Here is a 19,642-nt window from a genome sequence, read left to right as displayed (position 1 = left end):
TAAATGTATAATACACATAATATTAGGCAAATTCCTAACTGATCATTGAGAAAGAAACAATGAACCAACCAACCAACCACACCTTCAAGCTAAATGGAGGCAGCTACTCACTTATGATTGCTCTTTATTTTTAATAACAGAGGTGTATAAATATCAGATAAGAGAAGCATCTGAGAGACATTAACAGCAGTGGTATCATGCCAGAAAAAAGGCATGCATTTATGAAGCAAAATTAATTAAATTTACTTTTAATGTAAACAATATCGAAAAATCATTTCTATTATATATTCCCGTTCCTCGTAAATTTGAGGTATTTCATTGAAACATTTATATTTTTACATTATATTAATTCATGGAATTCGATCTAAGCTATTAATATTAATTCAACGTAAATTTATATTTAATTCCTTGACAATAACATTAAGTTGCTCATCCTATTTTGCACATAATATATTTGAATTTCTTTACCCTTTTACAAATGCTGCCGTAATGCTAAATATCACCAATAAATAAAACACGTAAGCTATTGTCTTGTAGAATATGCGAAATAGGTTCGTTGCACAGTTACCATATATTCATCTACAATCTGTCATGTTAAGATGAGGAATTTCAGGGCAAGATATTTTCATATTAGTAAACTGTAGATGCTATTGCTTTGGTAGATAGTAAAATGTTTGTCTACCAGTTTACAAAAAAATATTGAATGTTTGGAGACACATACACACACATATTATTTATATTATTATTTAATTAAAAACTTCGCATCCATTTCCACCTAAGTTAATCTTAACCCTTTTGATGCGACTCTACTCTATATAGTTTTCTTCCGCAATCCTTCTTTAATTGCATTTTTCTCATCCTCACTGTTTCTTATCAGTCCCCCTCTCCCCTCTTTCTCTTTTTCGTTGCTCACACGTGATCATCGTTCAACTTTCTTTTCCTCACGTGATCATCTTTCTTTTCCTGCTCTGGAGATTTTCTTTGTCTTTCGTCTATCCTTTCTCTTTTCTATATTTAAGTTCTATATTTAAGAGATGAGGAATTATTACATTATTTACATTATTTGCGTTTGACGGATATTTGTTTACACAACGTTTCGGCTGATATACATTCCAGCCTTCATCAGGTGTCTTAGGGAAATTTCGAACCTGGTTATTTTTCGATATTATTATTATTATTACTATTACTATTATTATGTAGATCATTGCTTGGAATCGAACTCGGAATCTTGGAATTAGTGGCTCATGCTCTTACCCTCTAAGCTATATGCCCGTGGGCAAATATGGAATTAATTTCGGTGCTTATAAATCTAATATTCTCCTATCCTTCCTTAATGCCGGTTTCCATATGTTACTATTATCTGTACTCGCTCTGCTTAGGAGTTATTTTGTCCTAGCATATGAGCTGCTTCTTTTAGCTTTCGTAATTTCCAGAGGTGTTCTCTGTCTATTATTTTAACTATATCCCACAGGAGAACGTGGTTTCCATTTTGCTATACATGATCAGCTATAGCCTGTTTATCAGTATCTCCTCGTGTCATAGCTTTGTGATGTTCGTCAACCCTTATTTCGAGGGGGCGGCATGTTTCGCCTTTGTATAAGCTACCACAGCTGCATGGGATGGAATACACGCAGTCTTTGGTCATATTCGCTTCTATTGATGGTTTTACTGGAAGGAGATATTGCGGGCTACTAATCCCAAGCTTCCGAATTCGATTCCAAGCTGAATGATGATGATGATGATGATAATAATTATAATAATAATAATAATAATAATAATAATAATAATAATAATAATGATAATAATAATAACAACAACAACAACAACAACAACAATAACAATAATACTAATAATAATAATAATAATAATAATAATAATAATAATAATAATAATAATGATAATGATAATAATAATAATAATAATAATAATAATAATAATAATAATAATAATAATAATAATAATAATTCCCATGGAAGAAGTTCAAAACTTTTGGAAAAGGATTTGGAGTGACAAGAAGACGTACAACATAAATGCAGACTGGATTGTACAAACTGAAGGATCCTAGCAAAATTTACAACAACAAGCATGGGAAGACATCACAATAACAGACCTAAGAAAGGCACTCACGAAGGCCCATAATTGGAAATCCCCCGGTAAAGATAGGGTGCCGAATTTCTGGCTCACATCGCTCCCATGCGCACACGGTAAGCTAGTTCAGCTGCTCAATGGAATTATGAGAGACCCAAAGAAAACGCCTTAATGGTTAGCAAGTGGCATTACTTACCTACTCCCAAAGAATAACGAAACCAACCTTCCAAAAAACTATCGGCCTATAACCTGTCTATACACCACGTATAAAATCCTAACATCTATCCTGGCGGAGAAAACATATGCATTCATGGAGAAGAACGATATTTTCCCCATCGAACAAAAAGGGTGCCGCCGAGGCTCTTACGGATGCAAAGATCAACTGCTAATCAATCGTATGATCCTTCAGAACTGTCACAACAAGCGCAGAAATCTCAGCACCGCATGGATTGACTACAAAAAGGCCTTCGACAGTATACCGCATCCATGGATCTTGAGATCGCTGGACATCTTCAAAATTTCCCCTGTGATTTCAAACTTCCTGAAGCACAATATGTCGTTGTGGAATACGAATCTCCAACTATACCACTCTAATGGAGTACTTGCCTCAGAAAATATAAACATCAACTGTGGAATTTTTCAAGGTGACTCACTTTCACCTTTAATATTCTGCATAGCCCTAATACCCCTTACAAGTGAATTAAACAGAACAGGGTATGGGTATAAAATTGCCAATAAAAAAATAAACCATCTATTTTATATGGATGACTTAAAATTTATGGTAAAGACAATAATGAACTTGAAGGCCTATTGCGCACCGTGAAAGCATTCAGCGATGACATCGGGATGGAGTTTGGACTTGAGAAGTGTGCCAAGGCCACTTTCCAGAAAGGGAAAGTGAAGACCACAAATTCAGTTGTGTTAGATGTTGACACAGTCATAAGAGAGCTTGAGCAAGAACAAACATACAAATATTTAGGGATAAATGAAGGCTCTGGTATTCAGCATGCAAGCATGAAAGAGAAAATCAGGAAGGAATGTTATAGGAGAGTTCGTGCAGTCCTGAAATCTGAACTAAATGCACGTAACAAGGTGTTAGCTATAAATTCCTTAGCAGTTCCAGTTGTTACTTATAGCTACAATGTGTTGAACTGGAATATGAGTGAAGTAAAGAATATAGATAGAAACATACGCAAGCTGCTGAGTTGTAATAGGATGCACCACCCAAAGGCAGACGTAGATCGCCTTTACCTTCCCAGAGCCCAAGGAGGTCGAGGCCTGATCCAATTTGAACTAGCTTACAAAACAACCACAATTGGACTGGCCAAATATCTCGAAATATCGAATGACTTGATGCTAAAGCTCGTGGAAAATCACGAGAGACGAAAGAAGCTTCATTCTATCATCAAGGAAAGCAAAAAATTTGCTATTGATCTCGTGCAGGATACCCAAACTGAACAACCCGAGGGAAGTACGGCAACTATTGTTGCAAAGAAGGCGAAAATGATGGCAATGAAGAAAGCGCACGAGCAATTGGCTGATAGGTGGGAGGAGAAACCTCTGCACGGCAAATATGTGACCCGCAGCATACAAGCTGATGTTGACCAGAAGCAAACCCATCAGTGGCTACGGAGCTCAGGGCTAAAAGCAGAGAGCGAAGGTTTCATCCTGGCTGCTCAAGAACAAAGCCTATTAACCCGGAACTACCAGGCCAATGTGATGAAAAATGGAGCAGACCCAAAATGCCGATTCTGCAACGACATGATTGAAACAGTGGACCACCTAATCTCTGGATGTAAAGTCTTAGCACCAGTGGAGTATAAATTAAGACATGACAGAGTTGGCCAATATCTCCACTGGCTAATAAGTCGGCATTACAATATCAAAACTGCCGACAAGTGGTATAATCACCACCCTGAGGCTGTAACTGAAGGAGAAAATGTAACCATTCTGTGGGACTTTCCAGTACATACAGACCGAACCACCAAGGCCAATAAACCAGATATTGTTGTGAAAGACCAAAACAATAAAGTTTGCTTATTGATCGACATGAGCATCCCCTGTGATCATAATATCTCAGCGAAAGAGTTTGACAAGCTCAGAAAATATAAAGACCTACTCATTGAAATTGAGAAAATGTGGCATCTCAAGGCGGTTACAATACCAGTGATCGTAGGAGCACTAGGAATGATCAAGAAGGGAACCGAAAATTATATGAGAATGATCCCTGGCTTACCATCCCTGCAAGAAGTTTAAAAGATTGTCTTAACTGGTACATCACACGTATTGAGAAGAGCATTGTCGATGTGAGAACTGTTGCTGCTCATGTATTTTAATTTAACTTAAAAAAAAATGAACGAACTACTGAGTTTGGTTTAATGGCCTACCAATGTATACTATGAGTTTCTTTGCCCTAGGAGTCGGGAAGACACTCGGCAAGAAATGGAAGCAAATTTGAAAGAAGAAAAAAAAAGTAATAATAATAATAATAATAATAATAATAATAATAATAATAATAATAATAATAATAATAATAATAATAATAATAATAATAATAAATGCCCTGATGCAGTACCAGGCAGTGGCTCCCATGGCTTCTCATCTTAACTGATTGGAAGTGTTATCATGTACATTGTTTTGTCTTGGTATAAAAGATGGGCTACAGCAAATAAGCTGCTCAATACCACAGATTTGCTTGTCAGTTGTTTGACCATAACCAGTTGAGCATATCACTTAGTGGCTGAAGATATGTGCATCTCTGATCACGAGCAGAAGTATTGGGGGAGCATCATAGCCGTGTGTTGAGAGGGATTCTTTGGGGTTTGAATAATTCACCTCTGGAAACATGGGTATTTCGTTCAACATCCTTAAACAACCCTTATTCAGGGACCTTTCGAGTGGGATGGGTTACTCGACCTGAAGAAAATTCTAACTGGGCCCCACCTGCAAGGTCATGTGCTGTTTATCTTGATATGAGATCACCATGTCGCGCACACATGGTTGTGATGCATGTGCCTAGTGTACCCTTATCAGACGGGTAGTCATGATGGGTATACTGGGCTTCGTATATTTTACCCCAGTGTCACTTTGATGGCATGCACTGCTCTCTCACTCAATGATAATAATAATAACGACCGTGGACCGCCCGAAGAGGTGAAACATCTCGAAAATTTATCTTGGCGAAGCGTTACCCCATAATTGATGAACATGTTGATATAACTGGTGTGATCTGAAGCTTCTACTAACGAATTGTGAGTGACGACTTCCGAATAAAACGAGTCGCGTCGATATTTGTGCTTCGCTTGATCACAGAAGATCAAAAGTAGTCACAACGGAATGAGGATCGTGATCTGAAAGAACAACTGGAATTCGATCTGGACGTTTCTTCGAAGGCCAAAACTGGTTAACATGTAAAACTAAGTGAATAAAATAATATTGCAAAATGTGATTTTCTTTTGGGTACCCCCTCAGAGAGAGAGTGAGAGGTAGATAGATAGATATATGTACATATGTATATATATATATATATATATATATATATATAATATATATATATATATATATATATATATATATATATAGATATATAAAAAAGTATACGTTTATTTGCATATATACACACACAAATGCATATACCTATATACATATATACAAACACATATACACACGAATATATTTATCGGCTGTATGTCATTTTGCCTTCGTTTTATTTGTATTTTATGATTGTTTTCCATAGTTCGCAATAATATTTTGTTCATTTCTTTTTTGTTTTGTGGTTGTAATTCTCGTCCAGTTTCATCAGTCCCTTATCTCTTGCTCTTTATTTCATCTCATTCGTTCATTTCCCGTTTCTTTGCTGATATTGTCTGGTTTCGTTCAAGTAATTTCCATCACAGTCTATTTTTCCTTCTTTTTACCGAACAGTAATTGATTTAGATTTAAATATCTCTCCTAGAACTAATCAATAACGGAACAAATTTGTATATCATTTCAGTTTTTAGAATATAGAATTCACATTCTTCTCTCCAATTTCGTGAAAGGGCAATTAGAAAATAACTGTATTATCAAAGTAAGTACCTATAATTTAACAATCTTACTTTTGTCTGTAATATTTGAACTCTTGACACCGATGCTGGTCTTGATCTTAGTCGTCTTCATAGAGGTCAGTTTGCAGGAAATTGGTTTAGGAATAAATATCCGAGACAAATTAAGGTTTCAATATATATAAACGATATTCTTACATATGAACGCACGAAGACAGAAGCATACAATGACACAGATATTTATGAGTATGTGCATGCATTTATGTAAGTGCGTACATGTGTGTGTACGTATATACATATTTATATGCATGCAGATAAAATAAACATATAGTTATAATGAGTATGTCCACATATATATTAATATAAGTACAAATACGCGTGTGCGTATCTATGTAAATATATATATATATATATATCTATATATATATATATATATATATATATATATATATATATATATATATATATATATATATATACATAAAAATAAGGCCCAGACGTGGCTCTGTGATAAGAAGCTTGTTTCTTTACCACATGGTTCCGGGTTCAGTTCAACTGCGTGGAAACTTGGGCAACTGTTTACTAGTATAGCTTAAGGCCGACCAAAGCCTTGTCAGTGGATTTGGTAGACGTGAACTGAAAGAAGCCCGTTGTATATATATAATATATATGTGTATATTTGTTTGTGTTTCTGTTTTTGTCCCCTCACCTTCGCTTGACAACCGATCTTTGTGTGTTTCTGTTCCCGTAAGTTAGTGATTCTGCAATAGTGTATGATAGAATAAGTACTGAGTCATACAAAGAATAAATCCTAGGGTCGATTTATTCGAATAAAAAAGAACCTTTAAGGTGCTGCTCAAGCATGCCCGCAGTCAAATTATTTAAACACATAAAAGAATAAATGAGTAAAAGAATATACATATTTTTTCTCCTTTATCTTTTACGGGTTTCAACCAGAGACTGAGGCCATGCTGGTGCACCGCCTTTACTGTTTCGGGGGATGTTTTTCAATATTGCTTCTGCTTTGTGTGTCCTCTTCTTTGTGTCTCCTGCCACAACATGGGTTCAACTTGTATTGCAAAAGAAAAACTGTCTACACGCTTTTGAAGACTTCCATATCTACACCTTTCAGATACTTGATGTTCTGTGGTAAGGCATTAAATAAGTTGTGGTCCCTTGAATCCCAAGCTAATACAGTATTGGTTTCTCCCCTAAAGAGAACATAGGAACTTTGGTACTGTGCAGTGCCATCATCTTTGGGGATTGTTGTAGATTTCTATTCTGAAATTTGTACCTCGACCCTCCATTATTTCCCATATGTATAGCTCTGTATATCTCTCACGTCTCCTCTCCAGGGAGTAGAGTCCCAGTTCCTTTAACCTCTCCCAGTAGCCTATGTGTTGTACTGAGTCTATCTTCTTTGTGTAGTGGCGTTGGGTTGCCTCTAGTTCCGCTATTAGTTTTACGTTCTTTGGTGGCCAAACGACTGATCACAAAGGTTCTCCAAACAGAAATATTGTGTCACTGTTCCTGGTCCTGAATCATCTAAGGATCCAACCTCCTATCCGCCTATATAATGTTACCATCTGAGCAATGTGCACATGGAAGGTTGCGTCGTTTCTCATGTGGATCCCCAGCTCGCGCACGACTCTAATTATGGGATTACGTTGCCTGCTGGTCCCATGTAATTCAGTTGTAGTTCGTTTGTGGACTGATAGCGGAGTGCTTGAAATTTTGCGTCATTGAACTACACGTTATTCTTACCTGCCCATTCATGAACTGCGTTCAGGTAATTCTGTACGGACATAAACTGTGTGTCGATACCCAGCTGGAAAAGATGGTTTTCTGGTGCTATGGCAACAGTAACGTCATCCTTTATAGGACTGCCACATTCTGTTGGCATATAAACATACATATTTGGTACTGTTGGTGTATATCTCTCACTCAGGGATTTAAAACAAGATGTTTTACTTTGAACGACATCAACGAATCTGCGTCGCTTAAAATGTATATAGGATTTGCGAGTGGCAAAAACTTTTGTCCCTGGCCTCTGATTGTCTCACTCTGAAGACAGGTAGCCACCTAATAACCGGGTCTATGAGTATCAGGTGAGGCTAGAGATACAAGCGATGATCTCCTTGCGAACGCTATACAGACACAAAGCCAGCTGGAAAAGATGTTTTCCTGCGGCTGTAACAAATGTAACACCGTCCTTTTAAGCCTGCCAGAATATGTTGGCATATAAGCATCACTATATATATATACACACAGAGTGAGAGAGAGCGATGATGCGGTGACATGCTTTCAAGCGTTCTTCATTTCCATGTATACATTTGTCTTTGGTAGATATGTTACATTCATTTTAAGAATACGCTCAGTAGCTCTGATTTCCTTATTAATTTTTTTTATAAAGCGAAACATAGCGTCGTAAACTAAGCTTTGTTTGCAAGATATATAAATGTGACGGAGCAGATTAAGCATTCTGCAATTACAAAGTTGGGAAGAATCTTGAATATCCCAAGATTAAAGATTCGTTGATAATGTTTAAGGAACCAATGAAGTGTCAGTGAAACACAATAATATTTCTTTAATAGAGAATGCGATGAGCCGACAGAATGTTTACTCGCTGGACGAAGTGCTTAGCGACGTTTCGCCTGTTTTTACGTTCTGAATTGAAATTCTGGTAGGATCGACTTAGCATTCCATCCATTTCGGGTTAGATAAAATTCATACCAGTAATCACCTTCCCCACTATCCAGAACTTACTGGTTCCAAAATTTGGAACCAATATTTCTTTGAAAAAAATCTTCACTTTGGAAATTTCCGTTAACAACTTTGTCTTTTTTGTTTGACATTTACTTGTAATTTCTTTCCATCTGAAATTAGGATATAAACATGCATGGCCGTCATTTCTTAAAAATTTACTATTATCATATGATCTTAAATTTAACATAATTTTTGCTTACGTATAGGACTGTATTCTATGATACTGACAAAGATTTTAGCTTGCAATGGGCATCATTATAAATCAATTGGCATTCCCTAGTTCAGAGCATATTCTCTACATATTTTGAGAAATACTAATAGCCTGAGAGTATATGCAGTGAGGGAAGACTTCAATAACAATTTTTATTTCTAAAGTTTCCATGATCACAATAGGTAGAAATAGAGTAACTTTTATTTCATAGGTATTCCTCCTGAGTTGGCAACTTTTGTATACAGTCAGCATTACAAATTTAAAACCAAATTTTAGTACATTAATATAAAGCAATCCATTCCCTATTAAGCCGAAGGAAAATAATTGATAAGTGCCTTTTCATATTACTGTTTGACGTGGAATACTTTAAATGTTTTGTACGTGATCAGAGAGTTGTCGCAGATGTATAGGACATTAACAGACGAAATTCAAAATTCTGTATGGTAAAGGTAGTAAACGATACCCCACTCATAGATTAAAATATCGATTTCATTAGTTATAAACAGTAGCGGTAACACATCGTGACGCATATTGCATTAGTTATTTTTAAATATATTCTCTATGAAACTACAGCAACCCTAATATTTATGACCTGAATGGTATACGTTTTTTCTGAAGCATTACTTTTCAAAGTACCTTGATATCTTACTTTCATTGGGATATTTATGTACAGAATTTATATATTAATATATATAAAGCGATATGTTTCCGGTTCTGTTTGATTTGCGCTTATCGTATTGTGAGCGCATATTGATACTAAAATAGTTTCATGGTTCACACCAAGCATTTCTTCAATATATTTATCACAAGGGTTATTTATTGATAGCTATCCTTATTTCTAACTTTATACGTATATTGCAGTTTGACGATTTATTGTTTTGTGTGGTGCATAATATGACAGGGAATTCACATTTATATGACTTTACAGAAAGTTTCTGAGTACGGGGATTGTATTTTGGGGGAAAATTCCTTGTCATTTGAATTTAGTTTGAGTATATATTGTTCAGTAATTTGGACATAATATAATGTTGTTTGTGTGAATATTATTGTTCCTGATTACTTTTCGAAGTTTATATTATACAGAAAATAAGGACGTAATTATGGAGGCGCAATTTTACAGTAGGACCTGAGAGACAATACGCACAGAGGAGGAGAAACACGCCTCATATATATATATATATAGATATATATATATATATATATATATATATATATCTATATATATATATATATATATATTATATATATATATATATATATATATATATATATATATATATATATATATATATATATATATATGTATATATATATATATATATATATATATATATAGATATATATATATATAGATATATATATATATATATATATATGTATATATATATATATATACGTATGTATGTATGTGTGTGTGTATAAATTTATATAAATAAGGATAAGATCGTTCTTTAAAATACCGATCATATTCAGGTGGCCAGCATAGGAATAAAAACCTCAAAGGTAATAGTTATTATTAAAATTATAATTAAGGGTATCTAAGAGATACCTCTATGCTAGTTATAGCAGCCAAAACTTGACTCTAAAATCACATTAAATGTTCATACAGCACCAGGAGAGAACACAGAGAGACAAAATAAACTAGCAAAAAAGAATACTGGATAATTTCAGATCCCATATTTCAGACTCTGCATAAGAAATGCTTTGCCTTCATTAGTGGAATATACGCACAAATTGTATGAACATTTAATGTGGTTTTAGAGTCAAGTTTTAGCTGCTATATCTTGCATGGTGGTATTTCTTAGATAACCTTAATTATAATTTTATGTATGTATATATGTGTATATATATATATATATATATATATATATATACTCACACATACATATATATATAAAATATATGTGCATATCTATCTATCTATCAATCTCTCTCTCTCTCACTCTCTCTCTCTCACTCTCTCTCTCTCTATATATATATATATATCTACATCTACATGTATATATGGGTACAAGGCACGAAAAAAAGGCGTCGACATATTTCTCAAACAACGAAAAAATAGAGTACAGGTCATACAACACAATGAAAATTTCCCTTCTTCAGTCGCCTCTGTTTCATCTACTCCGCGTTTCGAAGGTCAAGGTGAGACACGACTTCTTTGAAACATTCCTTCCCGCAAAAAGCAAATTAAATAAAATTTGAGATTTTTTTGCGGAGGGAAAAAAATGGCAACAAAAACAGGACAGTAAAGACAGTACAAATTATAAACAGTAAAAGACTGGGCAAGGAGTATAACAGTAACACAGACAATGAGGGCTGTTAAGCCAAACGAGAGTAAATATTACGAACGCTGGTATATATATATGCATATATATATATATAATATATATATATATATATATATATATATATATATATATAATGAGGGAGATAAATTAATATTAATTTTAATATCAATTTAAAACCAGTAGTCCAGCATACAAAAATCTGAGGAGTCAGAGAAAATTCTAATATATGTGTATATTGGCAGGGCTTACTGCTAGGGAGTCGGCCGTATACTAGAAATAGACCATCAACGGTCAAACTACAAGGAAATTCTCTAGAGGAAAAATACAGCGAACACCAGAACCAACTTTGGCGGGCATGACAGATGAAAATTTATATAAAAAACAGAATTAAATGCATACCTCGGTTTCAGCCTTAACAAGAGAATTACTTACGCAATCCAAATGTCCGTGCTTCTTCAGTGCATCCGTTCATAGTAATGTAAACAGAAAAGCTAACCCCAGCATTCGTGCCAGTACAGACACGTGTGTAGCTTTACCGATTACACTAGTGATAAAATTTCAAATGTCTTGGCTCTGGCGCGCTAATAAATTTCTGAGGCGAAGGGCTGCAGTAAATAATTCACTGCGGTTCGTGCTTAGTACTAGAGAACAATTTAGTGAATTTCCTTGTAGTTTGACCGTTGATGGTCTATTTCTAGTATACGGCCGACTCCCTAGCAGTAAGCCCTGCCAATACACACACACATATATATATATATATATATATATATATATATATATATATATATGCATATATATATGCATATATATGTATATATATATATATATACATACAAACATACATACATCCATATGTGTATATATATATGTACACACAGCATTTTCATAACAATAAACCAAGCCTCAACGGTAAACCAGAACTTAATTGCCTACATAAGTTAAGGAATCTTCATCATTAGACGGAGAAACATTATATAAACCGAAAGCGAATCATGAAGTGTTTCAAGTATGTTTCAATTTCAGCATACAAACAACTAATTAGCAAACTTTACTCAATAAATTATAAATTACAGATTTATATGATGTACATGGAGTTTCCAAGCAATATTTCAGAGTCAGTGTACATGATCAGTCATGTTTGAAAATCATGACGCTGGTCCCTGAGAGAACACCAGCACTTACGACCGATGTGAATTGAGCTTGGAATAATTGTCTGCATTGCATGAAACTCCGGGTAGCTCTTTACTAAATGCTGTGTATATTAACAGATATAATATATATTTCATCATATCTTTTTCAAATTTTGGTACAAGGTCAGTAAATTTGGGGAGTGGGCAAATTGATAACATGATCCTAGTACTGCTCCATATTTTAACGACACAACAGGAAGACAGGCAAATCATCCTCGTCAGAATTTGAAATAAGAAATATTAAGCCTCTAAGCATTTTGCCCGGTTTGCTACCGATCCTATCAGCTCGGTGACAAACATTGTAATATACAATACATTACAATATGCGAGTTTATTTAGTGTTATATTATAGCTGCTTATTTAGTCGTGAGCTTAGATAGACACACGCTCATCGAAACCGAAGATTTCACAACAGAAAATCAAGAATGATATACATTTTGTTCTTTTGACTGAAGCATACGTCATAATACCAATATAAATTGATATAACGAATGAAGCTTATATTCTAATATATCTCTATGTTAGTGTGACTGCAGAATTTTTCATTATTCAGACCTTAATAAAATGTAGGTACCTTATATCATATCACACTTGTATCAGAAAACCTATTACCAATTTATAATCCATTTTCTTCGCGAATAATGCAACATAGTCTTTCATTTCTTAATGGACTAGCTTAAAAGCAGCACTCCGTGAGGAATTTTGGCTTCTCTCCTGCGGTTGTGTAATTGAGAAGGCGACCCCAAATTAAAGAGACCTAAATGGCATGACTATATTACGTTTAAAATCACTACATGCCCCAGTATTGCTTGATCAAAGGTTAAGGATGGATGAGAATTAATTCTGTAATGCAATCATTCTATTAGTCCAGTTGCACGTTGAATTCCAAAGTTATTACCTTGACATAAAATTAACGAAGCAAATGTGATTTTCTCCCCCTTGTCCTCTGGCGTCATCTGACAAACACCAACAAAGATGGCGTAAATCAGCCAAGATTTACTTGCTAGGAAATATCAACCCAAATACTTTTAAATCAGATCCCAATGCTGGATATTCAAAAACAAAATGAAGGTAAGATTTTTCATCCTGTGATTCATATAAGGTGTAATATGTCTAAATGGAGCAAATGTCGACTGAGTTATAGGGATTCTGGACATACAGAATTTCGCGTTTAATCATTATAAAATTTTAAAAAAATATTTAAACTTCATTTTAAAGTCAACGAATGTCAGATGGATAGCTAGGTTGTCAAATATGCCCGTGGGTATATGGCGGAGCGGTTAAGAGCGCGGGATACTAACCCCAAGATTCCGAGTTCGATTCCCGGCAGTGACCTGAATAATAATAATAATAATATTAATAACAATAATAATAATAATAATAATAATAATAATAATAATAATAATAATAATAACAATAATAACATGGAAAAATACCTTAGGAATGAGAACACAGCTTCAAAATTTCCCCAAGATGAAGGCTGAAAGGTATATCAGCCGAAAAATGATGACCAATATCCGTCAATTGTTAATAATGTACATAATGTACATAATTCCTCATCTCTTAAATATAGAACGGAATATTTGGCAACTGTATTATTGAGTGTTAGAAATATGTCGTTTTGCATTTTGTGGCACTGTGTCTCATTGTTAAACGAATGGGAATTCTTTTCATAAGCATAATAATACGAGTATCACTATTCTAAATGATTTCATTCTGGAAAATTTAAAAGGTTGGCCTTTCATAGTTTACATAATGTTTTATGTTTGGTTTATTAGGGTTAATTTAGCTATGATAAAACAGCTCAATGTTGAAAATCAAACGGGATAATTCTGTATCACAGTCATATTTTATGAAAAAGACTCCATTCTCGAAAGATACCTTATGTTATTTGAAGACGTACAGATATTTGCAAGATGTTTGGCAATGATTTTTAACAGCTGTAGAAATACATATTTATTTATTAATAAGATAATAAACGCTTCTAATAATGCCAATTATGATATTATCCTTTATGTGTTTATCCACCTAATCATATTATACCTATTTCCGCTTAGAATTTTGGATGACAAATCTTGAAACTTATCGAAAGAGTTTCCCAGATAAAAATATCTAAACGCGACGTCTTTGCTTTTATAAAACACTTTGACAGGATTGTGTCGGAGTTATACACATGTTAAATTTTCATCTAAATTTTTTATAACTAGGCACATTTCCATTCTCTAATTGCACTTAGAAATAAAAACTAAAGCGTTTAAATATTATTAGTATTATTTTCTGCTCGGCCTGATATTTTAGAAGCGAGATGTAGTCTTTTATATCGATGCCAGTGCTCAGCTAGTACTTTTAAATTTTGACTCAAGGCCAGTATTTACGGTTGAGTGCGTTAGTCGATTACATCGAACCCAAAGCTCTATCGATACTCATTTTATGGACTCAGAGGATGTAAGGCAATGCAGATTTCGGTGCAATTTGAACTCAGAACATAAAAACGAGACGAAATGCCTCTACGCATTTTACCAAGCGTGCCAATGATTCTGCCAGCTCACTACAATGAATAACCTTAATATTGAGTGTACAACCTGGACGTTATCAAAGAAGCTTGAGAGGCGGTTGGATGGAACCTACACTCGCCTCCTTATGAGAGCTGAAGATCTCTCGTGGAAGTGCCATCCAACCAAAATGCAAATATATGGGAAACTTCCACCTGTGTCATCTCTTGTGAAAGGTAGGAGAGTCCAGTTTGCTGGACATTGTTGTAGAGCTGAAAAAGAAGTAATTTCTACTCTTCTCCTCAGGAAGCCATCTACTCGCAATACCAGAGGGCGCACACTCTCCTACCCTGATGTAATCTCCAGGAACACAGGCATCCAGTAGCAGGACCTCCGTAATGCTATGATGGACCGTGAAGTCTGGCGTAGCATGGTAAATTCCATTGCCTCGACCACGGTCGAACAATGATGATGATGATGGATATCAGTAGAATTATAAGCACATGTATTGAGAATCTCGTTGATATTAGCATTGCTTTTCAGATTAAAATATCCTGGGGTGGTCATTATTGTATCATGGAATATTAGGTAAACACCCGTGTTCGCAAACTATGCAGCGAAATGTAATTCGATATTTTTATTATATTAATGTTCAAATATTACATATCTACAAAATGTATATTTATTATGCTGAAGAACATATTTGTAAGGCAATACTAAAGCTATAGAATGTGGAACAAGTAGAAAAATCTTCTTGATAAATCTATTGCGTTGCATGCATCCATTGTTACGTGAGAAATAAGGGAAAAATAGCAATCTAGTATCTAAATAAGACAAGAAGACATTTAACTGTGTATGTTATGAGTTTCTAAGTTGTGTGTATAAATTTGATTGAGAGATTACGTGTACGTCAATATATTCTCATCCAGTCTGTAAGAATGACAGAAAAGAAAGAGTGATGTATGTTTTGCAATATGGAAATTTATTCTTTCCAGTATTATAAAAGAAGACTTTCCATTTACTGGACACCGTTTCGATGACAGAGTTAATAATATAATGGTAAACCGCCTAGCTATAAGCTCACGCGAGCACTGCTACGTGAGTTTATATATATATATATATATTATATATATATATATATATATATTATATATATATATAATATATATATATATATATATATATATATATATATATATATATATATATATATATATATATATACATATATATAATATATATATATATATATATATATATATATATATATATTTATGTATATATATATATACACATATATATATAATTATTTTACACAGAAAATAAAATAAACTCAAACGTAGGATAGATGTGAAAGCAGATTAGAGGATTGGGTTAATGCTCCTACAAGACAAATGTTGCCAGCAGGCAGCAACAGGAAATCGAACACAATACCTCTATTTATAAAGATATTCTACTGCTGCTGTTACCACTACAACAACAATAACAACAACAACTACTACTACTTCTACTACTAATACTAATACTACTTCAAAAACGTTTGAGTCTATCCAGTGCAGCTTGAACTTTCGCAAGTACAATGCAGGAACCTAACTCGTTGGGCTCAGGTGGATTGGGCCCGACAACCTACATTCCTGTAAGGAGTGTAAGAAACTTTAAGTTACATGGGACCGTATTAAATTGGTTTTTAAATTATAATACATGTAACTAGATGTCATGAGTGCGTCTTTCTTTCAACAGACCATTTTTCCAAATAATGTTCCAGTAGAGGTCATTTGGCTCTCGCATAAAGATAAACAATGTTTTCTTTCTTAATGCTGCTCTTGAATTTCTTCTTAGCTGGCAATTCCGGTTCAAAATGATGGACGCATCCCAACACTGTCTCTGTTTCTGTGTCTCGTCTCTCATAAACAAAGCTTTGATCCCATCGTTGTAGCGGTCTCGTAAACATTGACTGATCTTAACACGGTTGAGTTTTTAAGCTTCTATAATCTCTCTTGGCTCCTATTTTGCACGGAGTTTACGGAAGCGATGATTGTCGTGGATCACTTGGCTAGCAGAACTTTGATTAATTTGCAGTAAACAAGCAACTTCTTCGATTACCACTGGGCATTTTGAAACAACCATCTCTTGTGATTGTTGTACATTAACGTCAGTGGTATACATTGATCATCATCCTGCTCCTTCGTTATGCTCCATGCTTCTTATGCCACTCTTGAACTTCTTGATCCATTCATACACACTTCTACGCAGCACAGCACGGTCAGTGTATGGAACCGAAAGCTTGAGCGGTCATAGTGAAAATCGGATACGTGACCACCCATGTCCCCCATCTTAAATATTTGAGCGTTGATGGCCATGCTGGTAGTTAAGACAATGTCTTAGGGAAAGCACAAATGATTCTTGATTTCCCGTAATATATATACATATATTTATATAGGTTATGAGAGTTAATGGTGTCAATAAGACCCAAAGTTGTCAGGTAGATACGTCAGGTGAGTAAGTGCTATGGATAAACCATATTTAAGCTCCAGGTTCGGTGATTACACGAATAAGCAATCCAACGTAGGTCATATATCAGCATGTGTATATATAATGTTTTCTTTAGAATGAGATTAAAAAAGAACAGGCTGTAAAGATTTTAGAACATTTATAAATGTTCTGAAAACTTCACAGCCTTGTTTTTTTTCATTCTGAAATATATATATATATATATATATATATATATATATAGATAGATAGATAGATAGATAGATAGATAGATAGATATAGATAGATAGATAGATATTCATATATACATGCATACATACATATATATATATATATACATTTATCCATACATACATAGATATGCATACATACATCTCTCTCTCTCTCTCTATATATATATATATATATATTTATTTATTTATACACACATACACACACACACACACACACACACACACATATATATATATATATCTATATAATGTTACTATTTGTCTTACGTGCGTATTTGGGAGACTATTCTCATGTAAGTTTATATGCGTTACCTTAGAATGTCGTGAAAGCTAAGAACAAATCAATGGTGTTGCATTGTTGGTAAGCTGTGTGCAGTAAGTTTATCTACAAGCAGTAGCTTTAGAAATTTATTTAACCAATTCTGTCGTAGAAATTCTTTAACAACGACGATAGCTCATTAAGACAAATATTGCCCATATATTATTAGGTTGACTAGTGATTATATTGAATATCATTTTCGACATTGCTGCTAGTAGAATCATTGAAGCGAAGCATCTGTGCTTAAAAAATAGCTTTGATTACATCCGTAGAGGACTAATTGATACGCGAAAATCTACTCTTAATATTACAGCGAAATACTGAAGTTCAAGCGACATTAATACTTCTCTCGATTTAATGAGAGGTTGCAGCTCATTGCTAAGCAGTAATGGATAGTATGCTGTAAGAGAGTAGCATTTAATTGCCAAGAATTTCAAACGCATTAGCCGCATATAATTTCTCGTAAGTAACATTTTGATTGGTAACATCAGTGCATTATATTACCGCAAGTTATTGTATCAACTTAGCTGACCTTTGATCGGGTATGTGAATATGTTACTCGGTAATTTACGAACATTATATATACACATATATGTAAATTCTAGAGTGTTTGTATTCTGTACAAGACATTGTTCAGCTACAAAAGTTGTGTAATACTTCAAAATGGTTGGTGCTTCTTGAGCTTTCTGTGAGTTGACCTCAATTTCTCATTTATTTGATAAGATACGTGCTTGCATTAATGAACACAGGAGATCTTATTGCATAAGAACTGCAGGCGTACAAAAAATTATACTTTATTGTCGATTGAAAAGACTTTGATGCCGTAAATGTATTTATATTTCCTATATTAGTCACTTCCTGCAAATGTAATTGTTTCGATAAGCAATATATCAGTGTATGTGTATGTGTGTGTGTGTGTGTGTGTGTTAGTTCTCTCTTTGTTACTCTCTCTTATTTCCTCACTGCTATCCCTGTATTTCACATGTTGCATATATATATATAAAATACAGAGTAGATAGATAGACAGAAAGATAGATAGATATATGAATATATAGAAAAACATTATGCAGGCGGAGAGCGGTTTCAGGTTAAACGCATTGTGTAGTAAGGGGACGTAGGTTTACTTAGGGAGAGGAATCACATTCTAATTTACCCTTGAGTAAATCCTGGGTTCGCTTTACTGCATTATGAATATTTCTGGGAGTGTAAATTCAAAACAATTACAATGAATACGGAAACCGCTAAATCTATATTTTTTTGTATTTTTATATAGGATTTTGCAGTCATTTTCGTGCGTTTATCATACAATTTGATAATCGGGTCATTGGAAGTCTCGAAAAAAATTAAGCGCCATGAACTTAATCATTCAAATACGTTTTACGACCGTTCAATTCGCACTTCGGTCAAACACACAATGCAAATTAAAATGCCCGTCGAGAACATTCAAATTAGTCGGAATGCGACGAAGCTTCTTTTCGAGCATTCAAATTCGTTTCGGTACAATATGTTTAACACTTTGTGC

The sequence above is a fragment of the Octopus sinensis genome, linkage group LG4 (genome assembly GCF_006345805.1).
Source record: "Octopus sinensis linkage group LG4, ASM634580v1, whole genome shotgun sequence".
NCBI classification, from domain to species: domain Eukaryota; kingdom Metazoa; phylum Mollusca; class Cephalopoda; order Octopoda; family Octopodidae; genus Octopus; species Octopus sinensis.
This window is presented reverse-complemented; position numbering follows the sequence as displayed.